Raw genomic sequence first — 12,724 nt, forward strand, 5'->3', positions numbered from 1 at the left:
CAGTTTTCATATGCATAGCCGAACTAAGACAAGTGTCCGGTGTCGTCGTGAGAGTAAGGGCCAGTGCCGCAACGAGCGCTTTGTCTCCACCACTGATTCGCCATTTACACCTAGAATGCCCACCGTCTGCGGAAGTGACCAGTTGCGTTGAAAAGAGGCGATGCATAATGTGTCCTGCTTTACACGAAAGGGTTCTTCTCCATTCGGAAGCGAGCAAACAAGAATTTTTGCGCTTTTCTTGCATTCGACGCAGTCTTCGTGAGCTCAGCAGATTTCTATTTTTAGGCATGGTCCCAGTGGGAACCTCCAAATATTGCAACGCCGGCGATGTTTCACGCCGTCATGCGGGATATTGGGAAAAGTTTTCAATTAGCAATCACCACGCCTCGGTTAAACCTCATTGGCTATGGTAATGCCACTGCGCAAAGCTAACCCAACAAGAACGGCAACCATCGCGTGCTTCTTTAACGTTGTCGATTGCTTGTGGTTACGGCATTTTGGTCCCCACCTCGCCTTTCCCTTGTGCCACTTAAACAGTTTTCATATGCATAGCCGAACTAAGACAAGTGTCCGGTGTCGTCGTGAGAGTAAGGGCCAGTGCCGCAACGAGCGCTTTGTCTCCACCACTGATTCGCCATTTACACCTAGAATGCCCACCGTCTGCGGAAGTGACCAGTTGCGTTGAAAAGAGGCGATGCATAATGTGTCCTGCTTTACACGAAAGGGTTCTTCTCCATTCGGAAGCGAGCAAACAAGAATTTTCGCGCTTTTCTTGCATTCGACGCAGTCTTCGTGAGCTCAGCAGATTTCTATTTTTAGGCATGGTCCCAGTGGGAACCTCCAAATATTGCAACGCCGGCGATGTTTCACGCCGTCATGCGGGACATTGGGAAAAGTTTTCAATTAGCAATCACCACGCCTCGGTTAAACCTCATTGGCTATGGTAATGCCACTGCGCAAAGCTAACCCAACAAGAACGGCAACCATCGCGTGCTTCTTTAACGTTGTCGATTGCTTGTGGTTACGGCATTTTGGTCCCCACCTCGCCTTTCCCTTGTGCGACTTAAACAGTTTTCATATGCATAGCCGAACTAAGACAAGTGTCCGTTGTCGTCGTGAGAGTAAGGGCCAGTGCCGCAACGAGCGCTTTGTCTCCACCACTGATTCGCCATTTACACCTAGAATGCCCACCGTCTGCGGAAGTGACCAGTTGCGTTGAAAAGAGGCGATGCATAATGTGTCCTGCTTTACACGAAAGGGTTCTTCTCCATTCGGAAGCGAGCAAACAAGAATTTTTGCGCTTTTCTTGCATTCGACGCAGTCTTCGTGAGCTCAGCAGATTTCTATTTTTAGGCATGGTCCCAGTGGGAACCTCCAAATATTGCAACGCCGGCGATGTTTCACGCCGTCATGCGGGATATTGGGAAAAGTTTTCAATTAGCAATCACCACGCCTCGGTTAAACCTCATTGGCTATGGTAATGCCACTGCGCAAAGCTAACCCAACAAGAACGGCAACCATCGCGTGCTTCTTTAACGTTGTCGATTGCTTGTGGTTACGGCATTTTGGTCCCCACCTCGCCTTTCCCTTGTGCCACTTAAACAGTTTTCATATGCATAGCCGAACTAAGACAAGTGTCCGGTGTCGTCGTGAGAGTAAGGGCCAGTGCCGCAACGAGCGCTTTGTCTCCACCACTGATTCGCCATTTACACCTAGAATGCCCACCGTCTGCGGAAGTGACCAGTTGCGTTGAAAAGAGGCGATGCATAATGTGTCCTGCTTTACACGAAAGGGTTCTTCTCCATTCGGAAGCGAGCAAACAAGAATTTTCGCGCTTTTCTTGCATTCGACGCAGTCTTCGTGAGCTCAGCAGATTTCTATTTTTAGGCATGGTCCCAGTGGGAACCTCCAAATATTGCAACGCCGGCGATGTTTCACGCCGTCATGCGGGACATTGGGAAAAGTTTTCAATTAGCAATCACCACGCCTCGGTTAAACCTCATTGGCTATGGTAATGCCACTGCGCAAAGCTAACCCAACAAGAACGGCAACCATCGCGTGCTTCTTTAACGTTGTCGATTGCTTGTGGTTACGGCATTTTGGTCCCCACCTCGCCTTTCCCTTGTGCCACTTAAACAGTTTTCATATGCATAGCCGAACTAAGACAAGTGTCCGTTGTCGTCGTGAGAGTAAGGGCCAGTGCCGCAACGAGCGCTTTGTCTCCACCACTGATTCGCCATTTACACCTAGAATGCCCACCGTCTGCGGAAGTGACCAGTTGCGTTGAAAAGAGGCGATGCATAATGTGTCCTGCTTTACACGAAAGGGTTCTTCTCCATTCGGAAGCGAGCAAACAAGAATTTTTGCGCTTTTCTTGCATTCGACGCAGTCTTCGTGAGCTCAGCAGATTTCTATTTTTAGGCATGGTCCCAGTGGGAACCTCCAAATATTGCAACGCCGGCGATGTTTCACGCCGTCATGCGGGATATTGGGAAAAGTTTTCAATTAGCAATCACCACGCCTCGGTTAAACCTCATTGGCTATGGTAATGCCACTGCGCAAAGCTAACCCAACAAGAACGGCAACCATCGCGTGCTTCTTTAACGTTGTCGATTGCTTGTGGTTACGGCATTTTGGTCCCCACCTCGCCTTTCCCTTGTGCCACTTAAACAGTTTTCATATGCATAGCCGAACTAAGACAAGTGTCCGTTGTCGTCGTGAGAGTAAGGGCCAGTGCCGCAACGAGCGCTTTGTCTCCACCACTGATTCGCCATTTACACCTAGAATGCCCACCGTCTGCGGAAGTGACCAGTTGCGTTGAAAAGAGGCGATGCATAATGTGTCCTGCTTTACACGAAAGGGTTCTTTTCCATTCGGAAGCGAGCAAACAAGAATTTTTGCGCTTTTCTTGCATTCGACGCAGTCTTCGTGAGCTCAGCAGATTTCTATTTTTAGGCATGGTCCCAGTGGGAACCTCCAAATATTGCAACGCCGGCGATGTTTCACGCCGTCATGCGGGATATTGGGAAAAGTTTTCAATTAGCAATCACCACGCCTTGGTTAAACCTCATTGGCTATGGTAATGCCACTGCGCAAAGCTAACCCAACAAGAACGGCAACCATCGCGTGCTTCTTTAACGTTGTCGATTGCTTGTGGTTACGGCATTTTGGTCCCCACCTCGCCTTTCCCTTGTGCCACTTAAACAGTTTTCATATGCATAGCCGAACTAAGACAAGTGTCCGGTGTCGTCGTGAGAGTAAGGGCCAGTGCCGCAACGAGCGCTTTGTCTCCACCACTGATTCGCCATTTACACCTAGAATGCCCACCGTCTGCGGAAGTGACCAGTTGCGTTGAAAAGAGGCGATGCATAATGTGTCCTGCTTTACACGAAAGGGTTCTTCTCCATTCGGAAGCGAGCAAACAAGAATTTTTGCGCTTTTCTTGCATTCGACGCAGTCTTCGTGAGCTCAGCAGATTTCTATTTTTAGGCATGGTCCCAGTGGGAACCTCCAAATATTGCAACGCCGGCGATGTTTCACGCCGTCATGCGGGATATTGGGAAAAGTTTTCAATTAGCAATCACCACGCCTCGGTTAAACCTCATTGGCTATGGTAATGCCACTGCGCAAAGCTAACCCAACAAGAACGGCAACCATCGCGTGCTTCTTTAACGTTGTCGATTGCTTGTGGTTACGGCATTTTGGTCCCCACCTCGCCTTTCCCTTGTGCCACTTAAACAGTTTTCATATGCATAGCCGAACTAAGACAAGTGTCCGGTGTCGTCGTGAGAGTAAGGGCCAGTGCCGCAACGAGCGCTTTGTCTCCACCACTGATTCGCCATTTACACCTAGAATGCCCACCGTCTGCGGAAGTGACCAGTTGCGTTGAAAAGAGGCGATGCATAATGTGTCCTGCTTTACACGAAAGGGTTCTTCTCCATTCGGAAGCGAGCAAACAAGAATTTTCGCGCTTTTCTTGCATTCGACGCAGTCTTCGTGAGCTCAGCAGATTTCTATTTTTAGGCATGGTCCCAGTGGGAACCTCCAAATATTGCAACGCCGGCGATGTTTCACGCCGTCATGCGGGACATTGGGAAAAGTTTTCAATTAGCAATCACCACGCCTCGGTTAAACCTCATTGGCTATGGTAATGCCACTGCGCAAAGCTAACCCAACAAGAACGGCAACCATCGCGTGCTTCTTTAACGTTGTCGATTGCTTGTGGTTACGGCATTTTGGTCCCCACCTCGCCTTTCCCTTGTGCGACTTAAACAGTTTTCATATGCATAGCCGAACTAAGACAAGTGTCCGTTGTCGTCGTGAGAGTAAGGGCCAGTGCCGCAACGAGCGCTTTGTCTCCACCACTGATTCGCCATTTACACCTAGAATGCCCACCGTCTGCGGAAGTGACCAGTTGCGTTGAAAAGAGGCGATGCATAATGTGTCCTGCTTTACACGAAAGGGTTCTTCTCCATTCGGAAGCGAGCAAACAAGAATTTTTGCGCTTTTCTTGCATTCGACGCAGTCTTCGTGAGCTCAGCAGATTTCTATTTTTAGGCATGGTCCCAGTGGGAACCTCCAAATATTGCAACGCCGGCGATGTTTCACGCCGTCATGCGGGATATTGGGAAAAGTTTTCAATTAGCAATCACCACGCCTCGGTTAAACCTCATTGGCTATGGTAATGCCACTGCGCAAAGCTAACCCAACAAGAACGGCAACCATCGCGTGCTTCTTTAACGTTGTCGATTGCTTGTGGTTACGGCATTTTGGTCCCCACCTCGCCTTTCCCTTGTGCCACTTAAACAGTTTTCATATGCATAGCCGAACTAAGACAAGTGTCCGGTGTCGTCGTGAGAGTAAGGGCCAGTGCCGCAACGAGCGCTTTGTCTCCACCACTGATTCGCCATTTACACCTAGAATGCCCACCGTCTGCGGAAGTGACCAGTTGCGTTGAAAAGAGGCGATGCATAATGTGTCCTGCTTTACACGAAAGGGTTCTTCTCCATTCGGAAGCGAGCAAACAAGAATTTTCGCGCTTTTCTTGCATTCGACGCAGTCTTCGTGAGCTCAGCAGATTTCTATTTTTAGGCATGGTCCCAGTGGGAACCTCCAAATATTGCAACGCCGGCGATGTTTCACGCCGTCATGCGGGACATTGGGAAAAGTTTTCAATTAGCAATCACCACGCCTCGGTTAAACCTCATTGGCTATGGTAATGCCACTGCGCAAAGCTAACCCAACAAGAACGGCAACCATCGCGTGCTTCTTTAACGTTGTCGATTGCTTGTGGTTACGGCATTTTGATCCCCACCTCGCCTTTCCCTTGTGCCACTTAAACAGTTTTCATATGCATAGCCGAACTAAGACAAGTGTCCGTTGTCGTCGTGAGAGTAAGGGCCAGTGCCGCAACGAGCGCTTTGTCTCCACCACTGATTCGCCATTTACACCTAGAATGCCCACCGTCTGCGGAAGTGACCAGTTGCGTTGAAAAGAGGCGATGCATAATGTGTCCTGCTTTACACGAAAGGGTTCTTCTCCATTCGGAAGCGAGCAAACAAGAATTTTTGCGCTTTTCTTGCATTCGACGCAGTCTTCGTGAGGTCAGCAGATTTCTATTTTTAGGCATGGTCCCAGTGGGAACCTCCAAATATTGCAACGCCGGCGATGTTTCACGCCGTCATGCGGGATATTGGGAAAAGTTTTCAATTAGCAATCACCACGCCTCGGTTAAACCTCATTGGCTATGGTAATGCCACTGCGCAAAGCTAACCCAACAAGAACGGCAACCATCGCGTGCTTCTTTAACGTTGTCGATTGCTTGTGGTTACGGCATTTCGGTCCCCACCTCGCCTTTCCCTTGTGCCACTTAAACAGTTTTCATATGCATAGCCGAACTAAGACAAGTGTCCGTTGTCGTCGTGAGAGTAAGGGCCAGTGCCGCAACGAGCGCTTTGTCTCCACCACTGATTCGCCATTTACACCTAGAATGCCCACCGTCTGCGGAAGTGACCAGTTGCGTTGAAAAGAGGCGATGCATAATGTGTCCTGCTTTACACGAAAGGGTTCTTCTCCATTCGGAAGCGAGCAAACAAGAATTTTTGCGCTTTTCTTGCATTCGACGCAGTCTTCGTGAGCTCAGCAGATTTCTATTTTTAGGCATGGTCCCAGTGGGAACCTCCAAATATTGCAACGCCGGCGATGTTTCACGCCGTCATGCGGGATATTGGGAAAAGTTTTCAATTAGCAATCACCACGCCTCGGTTAAACCTCATTGGCTATGGTAATGCCACTGCGCAAAGCTAACCCAACAAGAACGGCAACCATCGCGTGCTTCTTTAACGTTGTCGATTGCTTGTGGTTACGGCATTTTGGTCCCCACCTCGCCTTTCCCTTGTGCGACTTAAACAGTTTTCATATGCATAGCCGAACTAAGACAAGTGTCCGTTGTCGTCGTGAGAGTAAGGGCCAGTGCCGCAACGAGCGCTTTGTCTCCACCACTGATTCGCCATTTACACCTAGAATGCCCACCGTCTGCGGAAGTGACCAGTTGCGTTGAAAAGAGGCGATGCATAATGTGTCCTGCTTTACACGAAAGGGTTCTTCTCCATTCGGAAGCGAGCAAACAAGAATTTTTGCGCTTTTCTTGCATTCGACGCAGTCTTCGTGAGCTCAGCAGATTTCTATTTTTAGGCATGGTCCCAGTGGGAACCTCCAAATATTGCAACGCCGGCGATGTTTCACGCCGTCATGCGGGATATTGGGAAAAGTTTTCAATTAGCAATCACCACGCCTCGGTTAAACCTCATTGGCTATGGTAATGCCACTGCGCAAAGCTAACCCAACAAGAACGGCAACCATCGCGTGCTTCTTTAACGTTGTCGATTGCTTGTGGTTACGGCATTTTGGTCCCCACCTCGCCTTTCCCTTGTGCCACTTAAACAGTTTTCATATGCATAGCCGAACTAAGACAAGTGTCCGGTGTCGTCGTGAGAGTAAGGGCCAGTGCCGCAACGAGCGCTTTGTCTCCACCACTGATTCGCCATTTACACCTAGAATGCCCACCGTCTGCGGAAGTGACCAGTTGCGTTGACAAGAGGCGATGCATAATGTGTCCTGCTTTACACGAAAGGGTTCTTCTCCATTCGGAAGCGAGCAAACAAGAATTTTTGCGCTTTTCTTGCATTCGACGCAGTCTTCGTGAGCTCAGCAGATTTCTATTTTTAGGCATGGTCCCAGTGGGAACCTCCAAATATTGCAACGCCGGCGATGTTTCACGCCGTCATGCGGGATATTGGGAAAAGTTTTCAATTAGCAATCACCACGCCTCGGTTAAACCTCATTGGCTATGGTAATGCCACTGCGCAAAGCTAACCCAACAAGAACGGCAACCATCGCGTGCTTCTTTAACGTTGTCGATTGCTTATGGTTACGGCATTTTGGTCCCCACCTCGCCTTTCCCTTGTGCCACTTAAACAGTTTTCATATGCATAGCCGAACTAAGACAAGTGTCCGGTGTCGTCGTGAGAGTAAGGCCCAGTGCCGCAACGAGCGCTTTGTCTCCACCACTGATTCGCCATTTACACCTAGAATGCCCACCGTCTGCGGAAGTGACCAGTTGCGTTGAAAAGAGGCGATGCATAATGTGTCCTGCTTTACACGAAAGGGTTCTTCTCCATTCGGAAGCGAGCAAACAAGAATTTTTGCGCTTTTCTTGCATTCGACGCAGTCTTCGTGAGCTCAGCAGATTTCTATTTTTAGGCATGGTCCCAGTGGGAACCTCCAAATATTGCAACGCCGGCGATGTTTCACGCCGTCATGCGGGATATTGGGAAAAGTTTTCAATTAGCAATCACCACGCCTCGGTTAAACCTCATTGGCTATGGTAATGCCACTGCGCAAAGCTAACCCAACAAGAACGGCAACCATCGCGTGCTTCTTTAACGTTGTCGATTGCTTGTGGTTACGGCATTTTGGTCCCCACCTCGCCTTTCCCTTGTGCCACTTAAACAGTTTTCATATGCATAGCCGAACTAAGACAAGTGTCCGTTGTCGTCGTGAGAGTAAGGGCCAGTGCCGCAACGAGCGCTTTGTCTCCACCACTGATTCGCCATTTACACCTAGAATGCCCACCGTCTGCGGAAGTGACCAGTTGCGTTGAAAAGAGGCGATGCATAATGTGTCCTGCTTTACACGAAAGGGTTCTTCTCCATTCGGAAGCGAGCAAACAAGAATTTTTGCGCTTTTCTTGCATTCGACGCAGTCTTCGTGAGCTCAGCAGATTTCTATTTTTAGGCATGGTCCCAGTGGGAACCTCCAAATATTGCAACGCCGGCGATGTTTCACGCCGTCATGCGGGATATTGGGAAAAGTTTTCAATTAGCAATCACCACGCCTCGGTTAAACCTCATTGGCTATGGTAATGCCACTGCGCAAAGCTAACCCAACAAGAACGGCAACCATCGCGTGCTTCTTTAACGTTGTCGATTGCTTGTGGTTACGGCATTTTGGTCCCCACCTCGCCTTTCCCTTGTGCCACTTAAACAGTTTTCATATGCATAGCCGAACTAAGACAAGTGTCCGTTGTCGTCGTGAGAGTAAGGGCCAGTGCCGCAACGAGCGCTTTGTCTCCACCACTGATTCGCCATTTACACCTAGAATGCCCACCGTCTGCGGAAGTGACCAGTTGCGTTGAAAAGAGGCGATGCATAATGTGTCCTGCTTTACACGAAAGGGTTCTTCTCCATTCGGAAGCGAGCAAACAAGAATTTTTGCGCTTTTCTTGCATTCGACGCAGTCTTCGTGAGCTCAGCAGATTTCTATTTTTAGGCATGGTCCCAGTGGGAACCTCCAAATATTGCAACGCCGGCGATGTTTCACGCCGTCATGCGGGATATTGGGAAAAGTTTTCAATTAGCAATCACCACGCCTCGGTTAAACCTCATTGGCTATGGTAATGCCACTGCGCAAAGCTAACCCAACAAGAACGGCAACCATCGCGTGCTTCTTTAACGTTGTCGATTGCTTGTGGTTACGGCATTTTGGTCCCCACCTCGCCTTTCCCTTGTGCCACTTAAACAGTTTTCATATGCATAGCCGAATTAAGACAAGTGTCCGTTGTCGTCGTGAGAGTAAGGGCCAGTGCCGCAACGAGCGCTTTGTCTCCACCACTGATTTGCCATTTACACCTAGAATGCCCACCGTCTGCGGAAGTGACCAGTTGCGTTGAAAAGAGGCGATGCATAATGTGTCCTGCTTTACACGAAAGGGTTCTTCTCCATTCGGAAGCGAGCAAACAAGAATTTTTGCGCTTTTCTTGCATTCGACGCAGTCTTCGTGAGCTCAGCAGATTTCTATTTTTAGGCATGGTCCCAGTGGGAACCTCCAAATATTGCAACGCCGGCGATGTTTCACGCCGTCATGCGGGATATTGGGAAAAGTTTTCAATTAGCAATCACCACGCCTCGGTTAAACCTCATTGGCTATGGTAATGCCACTGCGCAAAGCTAACCCAACAAGAACGGCAACCATCGCGTGCTTCTTTAACGTTGTCGATTGCTTGTGGTTACGGCATTTTGGTCCCCACCTCGCCTTTCCCTTGTGCCACTTAAACCGTTTTCATATGCATAGCCGAACTAAGACAAGTGTCCGTTGTCGTCGTGAGAGTAAGGGCCAGTGCCGCAACGAGCGCTTTGTCTCCACCACTGATTCGCCATTTACACCTAGAATGCCCACCGTCTGCGGAAGTGACCAGTTGCGTTGAAAAGAGGCGATGCATAATGTGTCCTGCTTTACACGAAAGGGTTCTTCTCCATTCGGAAGCGAGCAAACAAGAATTTTTGCGCTTTTCTTGCATTCGACGCAGTCTTCGTGAGCTCAGCAGATTTCTATTTTTAGGCATGGTCCCAGTGGGAACCTCCAAATATTGCAACGCCGGCGATGTTTCACGCCGTCATGCGGGATATTGGGAAAAGTTTTCAATTAGCAATCACCACGCCTCGGTTAAACCTCATTGGCTATGGTAATGCCACTGCGCAAAGCTAACCCAACAAGAACGGCAACCATCGCGTGCTTCTTTAACGTTGTCGATTGCTTGTGGTTACGGCATTTTGGTCCCCACCTCGCCTTTCCCTTGTGCGACTTAAACAGTTTTCATATGCATAGCCGAACTAAGACAAGTGTCCGTTGTCGTCGTGAGAGTAAGGGCCAGTGCCGCAACGAGCGCTTTGTCTCCACCACTGATTCGCCATTTACACCTAGAATGCCCACCGTCTGCGGAAGTGACCAGTTGCGTTGAAAAGAGGCGATGCATAATGTGTCCTGCTTTACACGAAAGGGTTCTTCTCCATTCGGAAGCGAGCAAACAAGAATTTTTGCGCTTTTCTTGCATTCGACGCAGTCTTCGTGAGCTCAGCAGATTTCTATTTTTAGGCATGGTCCCAGTGGGAACCTCCAAATATTGCAACGCCGGCGATGTTTCACGCCGTCATGCGGGATATTGGGAAAAGTTTTCAATTAGCAATCACCACGCCTCGGTTAAACCTCATTGGCTATGGTAATGCCACTGCGCAAAGCTAACCCAACAAGAACGGCAACCATCGCGTGCTTCTTTAACGTTGTCGATTGCTTGTGGTTACGGCATTTTGGTCCCCACCTCGCCTTTCCCTTGTGCGACTTAAACAGTTTTCATATGCATAGCCGAACTAAGACAAGTGTCCGTTGTCGTCGTGAGAGTAAGGGCCAGTGCCGCAACGAGCGCTTTGTCTCCACCACTGATTCGCCATTTACACCTAGAATGCCCACCGTCTGCGGAAGTGACCAGTTGCGTTGAAAAGAGGCGATGCATAATGTGTCCTGCTTTACACGAAAGGGTTCTTCTCCATTCGGAAGCGAGCAAACAAGAATTTTTGCGCTTTTCTTGCATTCGACGCAGTCTGCGTGAGCTCAGCAGATTTCTATTTTTAGGCATGGTCCCAGTGGGAACCTCCAAATATTGCAACGCCGGCGATGTTTCACGCCGTCATGCGGGATATTGGGAAAAGTTTTCAATTAGCAATCACCACGGCTCGGTTAAACCTCATTGGCTATGGTAATGCCACTGCGCAAAGCTAACCCAACAAGAACGGCAACCATCGCGTGCTTCTTTAACGTTGTCGATTGCTTGTGGTTACGGCATTTTGGTCCCCACCTCGCCTTTCCCTTGTGCGACTTAAACAGTTTTCATATGCATAGCCGAACTAAGACAAGTGTCCGTTGTCGTCGTGAGAGTAAGGGCCAGTGCCGCAACGAGCGCTTTGTCTCCACCACTGATTCGCCATTTACACCTAGAATGCCCACCGTCTGCGGAAGTGACCAGTTGCGTTGAAAAGAGGCGATGCATAATGTGTCCTGCTTTACACGAAAGGGTTCTTCTCCATTCGGAAGCGAGCAAACAAGAATTTTTGCGCTTTTCTTGCATTCGACGCAGTCTTCGTGAGCTCAGCAGATTTCTATTTTTAGGCATGGTCCCAGTGGGAACCTCCAAATATTGCAACGCCGGCGATGTTTCACGCCGTCATGCGGGATATTGGGAAAAGTTTTCAATTAGCAATCACCACGCCTCGGTTAAACCTCATTGGCTATAGTATTGCCACTGCGCAAAGCTAACCCAACAAGAACGGCAACCATCGCGTGCTTCTTTAACGTTGTCGATTGCTTGTGGTTACGGCATTTTGGTCCCCACCTCGCCTTTCCCTTGTGCGACTTAAACAGTTTTCATATGCATAGCCGAACTAAGACAAGTGTCCGTTGTCGTCGTGAGAGTAAGGGCCAGTGCCGCAACGAGCGCTTTGTCTCCACCACTGATTCGCCATTTACACCTAGAATGCCCACCGTCTGCGGAAGTGACCAGTTGCGTTGAAAAGAGACGATGCATAATGTGTCCTGCTTTACACGAAAGGGTTCTTCTCCATTCGGAAGCGAGCAAACAAGAATTTTTGCGCTTTTCTTGCATTCGACGCAGTCTTCGTGAGCTCAGCAGATTTCTATTTTTAGGCATGGTCCCAGTGGGAACCTCCAAATATTGCAACGCCGGCGATGTTTCACGCCGTCATGCGGGATATTGGGAAAAGTTTTCAATTAGCAATCACCACGCCTCGGTTAAACCTCATTGGCTATGGTAATGCCACTGCGCAAAGCTAACCCAACAAGAACGGCAACCATCGCGTGCTTCTTTAACGTTGTCGATTGCTTGTGGTTACGGCATTTTGGTCCCCACCTCGCCTTTCCCTTGTGCGACTTAAACAGTTTTCATATGCATAGCCGAACTAAGACAAGTGTCCGTTGTCGTCGTGAGAGTAAGGGCCAGTGCCGCAACGAGCGCTTTGTCTCCACCACTGATTCGCCATTTACACCTAGAATGCCCACCGTCTGCGGAAGTGACCAGTTGCGTTGAAAAGAGGCGATGCATAATGTGTCCTGCTTTACACGAAAGGGTTCTTCTCCATTCGGAAGCGAGCAAACAAGAATTTTTGCGCTTTTCTTGCATTCGACGCAGTCTTCGTGAGCTCAGCAGATTTCTATTTTTAGGCATCGTCCCAGTGGGAACCTCCAAATATTGCAACGCCGGCGATGTTTCACGCCGTCATGCGGGATATTGGGAAAAGTTTTCAATTAGCAATCACCACGCCTCGGTTAAACCTCATTGGCTATGGTAATGCCACTGCGCAAAGCTAACCCAACAAGA

General features: G+C 49.1%; 24 non-coding genes across 24 annotated transcripts; all 24 read right to left on the reverse strand.

The window, feature by feature from the left end:
• Positions 1-291: 291 nt before the first annotated feature.
• LOC130650515 (U4 spliceosomal RNA) lies at positions 292-430 on the reverse strand. Its single transcript, XR_008983902.1, has one exon. It is a non-coding gene; the product is annotated as a U4 spliceosomal RNA (small nuclear RNA).
• Positions 431-825: 395 nt separating this feature from the next.
• Positions 826-964, reverse strand: LOC130649852 (U4 spliceosomal RNA). Its single transcript, XR_008983268.1, has one exon. It is a non-coding gene; the product is annotated as a U4 spliceosomal RNA (small nuclear RNA).
• Positions 965-1,359: 395 nt separating this feature from the next.
• Positions 1,360-1,498, reverse strand: LOC130650518 (U4 spliceosomal RNA). Its single transcript, XR_008983904.1, has one exon. It is a non-coding gene; the product is annotated as a U4 spliceosomal RNA (small nuclear RNA).
• A 395-nt stretch (positions 1,499-1,893) lies between these two features.
• On the reverse strand, positions 1,894-2,032 carry LOC130649854 (U4 spliceosomal RNA). Its single transcript, XR_008983270.1, has one exon. It is a non-coding gene; the product is annotated as a U4 spliceosomal RNA (small nuclear RNA).
• Positions 2,033-2,427: 395 nt separating this feature from the next.
• LOC130650519 (U4 spliceosomal RNA) lies at positions 2,428-2,566 on the reverse strand. Its single transcript, XR_008983905.1, has one exon. It is a non-coding gene; the product is annotated as a U4 spliceosomal RNA (small nuclear RNA).
• A 395-nt stretch (positions 2,567-2,961) lies between these two features.
• LOC130649973 (U4 spliceosomal RNA) lies at positions 2,962-3,100 on the reverse strand. The gene has a single exon (XR_008983383.1). It is a non-coding gene; the product is annotated as a U4 spliceosomal RNA (small nuclear RNA).
• A 395-nt stretch (positions 3,101-3,495) lies between these two features.
• LOC130650520 (U4 spliceosomal RNA) lies at positions 3,496-3,634 on the reverse strand. Its single transcript, XR_008983906.1, has one exon. It is a non-coding gene; the product is annotated as a U4 spliceosomal RNA (small nuclear RNA).
• Positions 3,635-4,029: 395 nt separating this feature from the next.
• Positions 4,030-4,168, reverse strand: LOC130649855 (U4 spliceosomal RNA). Its single transcript, XR_008983271.1, has one exon. It is a non-coding gene; the product is annotated as a U4 spliceosomal RNA (small nuclear RNA).
• Positions 4,169-4,563: 395 nt separating this feature from the next.
• Positions 4,564-4,702, reverse strand: LOC130650521 (U4 spliceosomal RNA). The gene has a single exon (XR_008983907.1). It is a non-coding gene; the product is annotated as a U4 spliceosomal RNA (small nuclear RNA).
• A 395-nt stretch (positions 4,703-5,097) lies between these two features.
• On the reverse strand, positions 5,098-5,236 carry LOC130649856 (U4 spliceosomal RNA). The gene has a single exon (XR_008983272.1). It is a non-coding gene; the product is annotated as a U4 spliceosomal RNA (small nuclear RNA).
• A 395-nt stretch (positions 5,237-5,631) lies between these two features.
• On the reverse strand, positions 5,632-5,770 carry LOC130650522 (U4 spliceosomal RNA). The gene has a single exon (XR_008983909.1). It is a non-coding gene; the product is annotated as a U4 spliceosomal RNA (small nuclear RNA).
• A 395-nt stretch (positions 5,771-6,165) lies between these two features.
• Positions 6,166-6,304, reverse strand: LOC130650525 (U4 spliceosomal RNA). Its single transcript, XR_008983911.1, has one exon. It is a non-coding gene; the product is annotated as a U4 spliceosomal RNA (small nuclear RNA).
• Positions 6,305-6,699: 395 nt separating this feature from the next.
• Positions 6,700-6,838, reverse strand: LOC130650526 (U4 spliceosomal RNA). Its single transcript, XR_008983912.1, has one exon. It is a non-coding gene; the product is annotated as a U4 spliceosomal RNA (small nuclear RNA).
• Positions 6,839-7,233: 395 nt separating this feature from the next.
• Positions 7,234-7,372, reverse strand: LOC130650527 (U4 spliceosomal RNA). Its single transcript, XR_008983913.1, has one exon. It is a non-coding gene; the product is annotated as a U4 spliceosomal RNA (small nuclear RNA).
• Positions 7,373-7,767: 395 nt separating this feature from the next.
• On the reverse strand, positions 7,768-7,906 carry LOC130650528 (U4 spliceosomal RNA). Its single transcript, XR_008983914.1, has one exon. It is a non-coding gene; the product is annotated as a U4 spliceosomal RNA (small nuclear RNA).
• A 395-nt stretch (positions 7,907-8,301) lies between these two features.
• Positions 8,302-8,440, reverse strand: LOC130650530 (U4 spliceosomal RNA). The gene has a single exon (XR_008983915.1). It is a non-coding gene; the product is annotated as a U4 spliceosomal RNA (small nuclear RNA).
• A 395-nt stretch (positions 8,441-8,835) lies between these two features.
• On the reverse strand, positions 8,836-8,974 carry LOC130650532 (U4 spliceosomal RNA). The gene has a single exon (XR_008983917.1). It is a non-coding gene; the product is annotated as a U4 spliceosomal RNA (small nuclear RNA).
• Positions 8,975-9,369: 395 nt separating this feature from the next.
• LOC130650533 (U4 spliceosomal RNA) lies at positions 9,370-9,508 on the reverse strand. Its single transcript, XR_008983918.1, has one exon. It is a non-coding gene; the product is annotated as a U4 spliceosomal RNA (small nuclear RNA).
• A 395-nt stretch (positions 9,509-9,903) lies between these two features.
• LOC130650534 (U4 spliceosomal RNA) lies at positions 9,904-10,042 on the reverse strand. The gene has a single exon (XR_008983920.1). It is a non-coding gene; the product is annotated as a U4 spliceosomal RNA (small nuclear RNA).
• A 395-nt stretch (positions 10,043-10,437) lies between these two features.
• On the reverse strand, positions 10,438-10,576 carry LOC130650535 (U4 spliceosomal RNA). Its single transcript, XR_008983921.1, has one exon. It is a non-coding gene; the product is annotated as a U4 spliceosomal RNA (small nuclear RNA).
• A 395-nt stretch (positions 10,577-10,971) lies between these two features.
• LOC130650030 (U4 spliceosomal RNA) lies at positions 10,972-11,110 on the reverse strand. The gene has a single exon (XR_008983436.1). It is a non-coding gene; the product is annotated as a U4 spliceosomal RNA (small nuclear RNA).
• Positions 11,111-11,505: 395 nt separating this feature from the next.
• LOC130649892 (U4 spliceosomal RNA) lies at positions 11,506-11,644 on the reverse strand. Its single transcript, XR_008983306.1, has one exon. It is a non-coding gene; the product is annotated as a U4 spliceosomal RNA (small nuclear RNA).
• Positions 11,645-12,039: 395 nt separating this feature from the next.
• Positions 12,040-12,178, reverse strand: LOC130650536 (U4 spliceosomal RNA). Its single transcript, XR_008983922.1, has one exon. It is a non-coding gene; the product is annotated as a U4 spliceosomal RNA (small nuclear RNA).
• Positions 12,179-12,573: 395 nt separating this feature from the next.
• On the reverse strand, positions 12,574-12,712 carry LOC130650537 (U4 spliceosomal RNA). The gene has a single exon (XR_008983923.1). It is a non-coding gene; the product is annotated as a U4 spliceosomal RNA (small nuclear RNA).
• Between the last annotated feature and the right edge of the window lie 12 nt (positions 12,713-12,724).

The sequence above is a fragment of the Hydractinia symbiolongicarpus genome, chromosome 7, assembly GCF_029227915.1.
Source record: "Hydractinia symbiolongicarpus strain clone_291-10 chromosome 7, HSymV2.1, whole genome shotgun sequence".
In the NCBI taxonomy this organism is placed as follows: domain Eukaryota; kingdom Metazoa; phylum Cnidaria; class Hydrozoa; order Anthoathecata; family Hydractiniidae; genus Hydractinia; species Hydractinia symbiolongicarpus.